Below are 6689 nucleotides of genomic sequence, written 5' to 3' on the forward strand. Positions count from 1 at the left end.
CCGACCCAGGCCAGGACACTGGCACCACCGACCCAGGCCAGGACACTGGCACCACCGACCCAGGCCAGGACACTGGCACCACCGACCCAGGCCAGGACACTGGCACCACCGACCCAGGCCAGGACACTGGCACCACCGACCCAGGCCAGGACACTGGCACCACCGACCCAGGCCAGGACACTGGCACCACCGACCCAGGCCAGGACACTGGCACCACCGACCCAGGCCAGGACACTGGCACCACCGACCCAGGCCAGGACACTGGCACCACCGACCCAGGCCAGGACACTGGCACCACCGACCCAGGCCAGGACACTGGCACCACCGACCCAGGCCAGGACACTGGCACCACCGACCCAGGCCAGGACACTGGCACCACCGACCCAGGCCAGGACACTGGCACCACCGACCCAGGCCAGGACACTGGCACCACCGACCCAGGCCAGGACACTGGCACCACCGACCCAGGCCAGGACACTGGCACCACCGACCCAGGCCAGGACACTGGCACCACCGACCCAGGCCAGGACACTGGCACCACCGACCCAGGCCAGGACACTGGCACCACCGACCCAGGCCAGGACACTGGCACCACCGACCCAGGCCAGGACACTGGCACCACCGACCCAGGCCAGGACACTGGCACCACCGACCCAGGCCAGGACACTGGCACCACCGACCCAGGCCAGGACACTGGCACCACCGACCCAGGCCAGGACACTGGCACCACCGACCCAGGCCAGGACACTGGCACCACCGACCCAGGCCAGGACACTGGCACCACCGACCCAGGCCAGGACACTGGCACCACCGACCCAGGCCAGGACACTGGCACCACCGACCCAGGCCAGGACACTGGCACCACCGACCCAGGCCAGGACACTGGCACCACCGACCCAGGCCAGGACACTGGCACCACCGACCCAGGCCAGGACACTGGCACCACCGACCCAGGCCAGGACACTGGCACCACCGACCCAGGCCAGGACACTGGCACCACCGACCCAGGCCAGGACACTGGCACCACCGACCCAGGCCAGGACACTGGCACCACCGACCCAGGCCAGGACACTGGCACCACCGACCCCGGCCAGGACACTGGCACCACCGACCCAGGCCAGGACACTGGCACCACCGACCCAGGCCAGGACACTGGCACCACCGACCCAGGCCAGGACACTGGCACCACCGACCCCGGCCAGGACACTGGCACCACCCAGCCGCCAGTGGAAAGTGTACTATTAGACTATTCAACGAAAGTCGTTCACGCCAAAATGGACGAAAGGATATTCCCTGACAATATGTGGATAAAACTGTTGTTGAAAAGTGTAGTGTACCAAATTTTTGAGGGGATAAACACCCAGGAGTACCTGGCCTGGTACGGCGGTCTGGATTTGTACTACAAAACTTCGAGCGAAAACAGACTGATCGACTCTTTCCTTAACGAAGTTGAGACCCTCGACGCCCTCCTGGACACTGGGGTCACCCCCCGTGTGCTAGGCTGCTGTACAAGTCCACCCGTCTTGGTTATGACAGGCGTTGGCGACCTGAGCCTTTTGGAGTTTTTGGAAGTTTGTTCGTGTTGGGAGGCGGTGTCAGCACTCCAGGCTGCAGCCGAGGCCTTTGCAAAAATCCACGCAAAAGGATTTGTTCACGGCAATGTAACTTGGGACAACATTATGGTAGATTTGAAAAATGACCAAAAGGTTTACATTATTGACTGGACTATGGCGGCACCTGAAGGTACCGAACGACCCAAAAACCCAAGCCAGAGCCATTTCGCGCAGGAAACCTTCATCGACACTTATAAGGCCCACTCCTCACAGGACGTGTACTCGTTCGGCAAAAACCTAGAGCATTTTATTATGACGAGGAAAGATCTTCCTCAAGTTTTGAAGGTAACGCATTACCGCCTATTGGAGGAGGACCCAAAACATCGTCCCGCAATGGACCAAATAGCACAAAGACTAGCCGTTATATTAAGTAAACATTTCGCCCGACCAGAGCAAATGACCTCACCAAAATATATTGGTACAGCCCAGCTGACTGATATAACGCCACAGGACACGCCAACTGGGTCACATCCCGCTCATCCTGATGGAGCATCCATAAGAAGGGCTCGTGATTTACAGACACCAAGACGCCCACGGCACACTGAGTCACATCCCGCTCACCCTGATGGAGCATCCATAAGAAGGGCACGTGATCTACAGACACCAAGACGCCCACGGCACACTGAGTCACATCCCGCTCACCCTGATGGAGCATCCATAAGAAGGGCACGTGATCTACAGACACCAAGACGCCCACGGCACACTGAGTCACATCCCGCTCACCCTGATGGAGCATCCATAAGAAGGGCACGTGATCTACAGACACCAAGACGCCCACGGCACACTGAGTCACATCCCGCTCACCCTGATGGAGCATCCATAAGAAGGGCACGTGATCTACAGACACCAAGACGCCCACGGCACACTGAGTCACATCCCGCTCACCCTGATGGAGCATCCATAAGAAGGGCACGTGATCTACAGACACCAAGACGCCCACGGCACACTGAGTCACATCCCGCTCACCCTGATGGAGCATCCATAAGAAGGGCACGTGATCTACAGACACCAAGACGCCCACGGCACACTTGAAAATGAGAGAGGGTGGTAGGGGTGGTGGTGGTGGGAGAGGGTAGTGGTTGTGGTGTTGGGGGGAGACAGTGGTGGTGGTGGGAGAGGGTGGTAGGGTTGGTGGTGGTCCTCTTAACCTCGTATGGAGTGAGAGAGGAGGAATAGTAGTGGAGGTGGCTGCAGACTCCTCCACTGCCCTCCTCCCTCCCTCATTCTGTACGTCAACACCACCTATCACCACCCCCACAACACCACCTATCACCACCCCCACAACACCCCCACACCACCACCGATCAACACCGCCCGGCGAGATGACACACGCGCGCCCGGCGAGATGACACACGCGCGCCCGGCGAGATGACACACGCGCGCCCGGCGAGATGACACACGCGCGCCCAGCGAGATGACACACGCGCGCCCGGCGAGATGACACACGCGCGCCCACAGATATTCACAAATATTCTATTTTTTTTGTGTTGGCAAATTTTTCAATTTGCACATGACATTCAGTCATGACGGCAATAGTCATTCTTTTTGTTATAAAAAGGTTCCCAATAGAAACCTTCGCTCTGATGTTCCCTTTATCCCCTTACTTTTTCCTTCCCCTCTCCATTGTTCTGCTGTTCGTATCTCTGTGGGGAAATGGTACACTGTTTGTTCCATTTATCTCCCCCCCCCCTGAGTGTCCCACTTTCTCTTCCTGATCTGAAACACTTACTGGACTCCTTGCCGGAGCCTGTGCTCCTGCTGGGAGATTTCAATTGTCGTCATTTCCTTTGGGGTGATGGTCTGACGAACACTCGGGGTCGCCTTCTTGAGCCATTTATCCTCTCTTCTTCCCTGTCTCTTCTGAATTCTGGTGAGCCCACGCAATTGGACTCTCGGACTCGCACCCCTTTCCTGTCTTGATCTTTCTCTTTGCTCTTCTCCTCTTTACTTAGATTTCACGTGGCAGGTTCTTGATGACCTCCATGGCAGTGACCATTTCCCTATCCTTGTTACCTTTTTCTCTTTTCACCCTCCCCTCTCCTTCCCTAGGTGGCAGTTTGCGAAAGCGGACTGGGACCTCTTTACCCTCAGCGGTGTCTCTTCCAGGCTGTCCGCTGTAAGCGTGCAGCCTGGAAGAGACACCGCCGTCGGCAGACGGCCGATTCTTTTCTTTCGGAAGGCGAGTGCGGTGGCCCGTAGGGCCATCCGTACGACTAAACGTGAATGTTGGGCATCTTATGTCTCCACCATTACGTACGAAAACTCCTCTGTCACAGATCTGGAAGCGTATCCGCTAGATAGCGGGATAGATAGATGTTTCACCGGTCCTTCACCTCCGTGGTACTCTTGTGGCGGACCCGTTGCAGGTCGCTACCGAACTGGGTTCCCACTTTTCTTCTGTTAGCTCTGATCTTCATCATCCCCAATCTTTCCTTCTTCGTAAACCTGTCCTTGAGTCTCGTCCTTTAGATTTCTGCACTCGTCTTCAGCTTCCCTATAATGATCCCTTCTCTCTCTCTCTGAACTTCGTTCTGCCCTGGCCCTCTGCGGTTCTACGGTGGCGGGCTCCGATGGTATTCATTATGAGATGCTTCGCCATCTCCCTCCGAGCACGTCTCAGTATTTAGTGAGTCTGTATAATTGGATCTGGGAGGCGTCGTCAGTCCCTGAGGACTGACTCGATGCCATTGTTCTCCCTGTTCGCAAACCAGGGTCTCTGAGAACATCCCCTAAGGAGGACTTTCGCCCTATTGCCCTCACAAGTTGTCTGCAAACTCTTTGAACGTATGGTTAACGTTCGTCTGATGTGGTTCCTGGAACACCATCACCTCCTCTCCCCTTCTCAATTTGGTTTCTGCAAGTGCCGCAGCACGACAGATGTCCTGATGAACTTGGAGGTCTATATTCATACTGCTTTTGCTGCGAAGACCTCCGTTGTTGCCGTCCTTTTTGACCTGGAAAAGGCTTACGACACCACTTGGCGATATTATATTCTATCCCAGCTTCATTCTTTTGGCCTTCGTGGTCATCTCCCTCTCTTTCTCCGCAGCTTCCTCTCTCGTCGTTCCTTTCGGGTGCGGCTTGGTACCGCTTTCTCCGCCTCTTTTCAGCAATATAAAGGTGTGCCCCAGGGTAGTGTTCTGAGCACTACTGTTTTTCTGGTTGCCCTCAATGGTCTTCTTTCCTCTCTTCCTTCAGGCATCTTCTCCGCTCTCTGTCGATGATGTTACCCTTTGCTGTCAGGGTGATGATTCGCCTCTCCTTCAATGCCGGCTTCAACTTGCGATTGATGCCGTGTCGTCTTGGGCCACCGATCATGGCTTCAAGTTCTCTACTACTAAAACTTGTGCCATGACTTTTACTCGGAAACGGGTTGCTCTTCGTCCCTCTTTGTCACTTTATGGTCATCCCCTTGAGTACAAAGATTCCGCAAAGCTTTTGGGGTTATTCCTTGACACTCGTTTGTCTTGGTCTCCCCATATCTCTTACCTCTGTGTTGAGTGTTCTAAGGCCCTTACCGTCCTTCGGTATTGTCCCATACTTCTTGGGGAGCGGATAGGCACACTCTCCTTGCTTTATATTCCTCTCTCGTCCTGTATAAGCTCGATTATGGTTGCCCTGCTTACTCGTCTGCTTCTCCTTCTACTCTTCGCCGTCTTGATGCTTTGCACCATACTGGGTTGCGCCTCAGTTCTGGTGCCTTTCGTTCGACTCCCGTCCTTAGCTTGAATGTTGACACTGGCTTCCTGTCTCTCCAGGACCGCCGTGATCGCTACTGTCTTCGCTATCTTGCGCGGTCCTTACAACATCCTTCCTCTCGCCTCTTGTTGTGCTTTAACTTTTACCCCTCCTGCGGTTCCTGTTCCTCTTCACCACCTCCCTCTTTCTGTCCGGTTATCTCGCTTACAGGATTCTCTTTCCGTTCGTATTTCTAATGTTTCTCCTCGTGTTGTTCCTTCTTTGCCCCCGTGGAGAGTCCCCCTTCCGCAGTTTTGTGCTTCCTTGACCCGCATCACTAAAGCTTTTACCCCTCCTACGGTTCTAAAACGCCTTTCCTTGAGCACTTTTCTTCTCACTCCCGCTCTGTTTCTGTCTTCACCAATGGGTCCAAGTCTGCGGAAGATGTTGGCTACTCTGTTGTTTTTCCTGATCGCACTTATATGTGTCGCTTACCTCCGCAGACTAGTATCTTCACAGCGGAGCTTTATGCTATTCTCTTTGCTCTTCGTCTCCTGATTTCTTGTTGTCAGTCTTCCTTTGTAGTTGTTGTTGACTCTCGTAGTGCCCTCATGGCTCTCGGGTCCTTTAATTCGGTTCATCCAGTAGTTGTCGAGATCCAGTATTGGCCTTTTCTTGTTCACAGTAAATTTAAGTCGGTTGAGTTTTGTTGGGTTCCCAGCCATATTGGTGTGTCTTTAAATGAGCGTGCGGATGCTGCCGCCAAGGAAGCTGTCCGCTCTTGTCCCATCTCTCGTAAAGGTATTCCATATTCCGACTTTTACCCGGTTATCCATTCCTCATCCTTACCCGTTGGCAGGCTTCTTGGTCGTCTGTTACTGGTAACAAACTACGTACTCTTAAATGTTGTGTTTCCTCGTGGCCATCCTCCTACCACCGTAACCGGCAATGGGAAACGGCTCTGGCGAGGTTGCGTATTGGCCATACTCGCTTAACCCATGGTCACTTGATGGAGCGTCGCCCTGCTCCTTATTGTCCTAATTGCATTGTCCCTCTTACAGTCGTGCATCCCCGCAAACACAACTAGGTGAATACACACACACACACACACACCACACACACACACACACACCACACACACACACACACACACTCACTCACTCACTCACTCACTCACTCTAACGTTGTTGGTTTAGGCTTGGTTCAGCCTTTTGTGTCTCGGCCAATCTAAGTATCCCAAGTTTTACAGTTTTCTTTGTCTCGATTTTCTCTCCTATCTTACGGCTTCAGGGGTTTCTTTTCTATATCAGTTCATTTTCAAAGAGTAACCTGGATTCATACTTTATAATGTGTTGTTCATTTGAAAGGTCTTGATGAGATCAGTTCAAGTATACTTGA

Source organism: Procambarus clarkii, chromosome 38 (genome assembly GCF_040958095.1).
Source record: "Procambarus clarkii isolate CNS0578487 chromosome 38, FALCON_Pclarkii_2.0, whole genome shotgun sequence".
Lineage (NCBI taxonomy): Eukaryota > Metazoa > Arthropoda > Malacostraca > Decapoda > Cambaridae > Procambarus > Procambarus clarkii.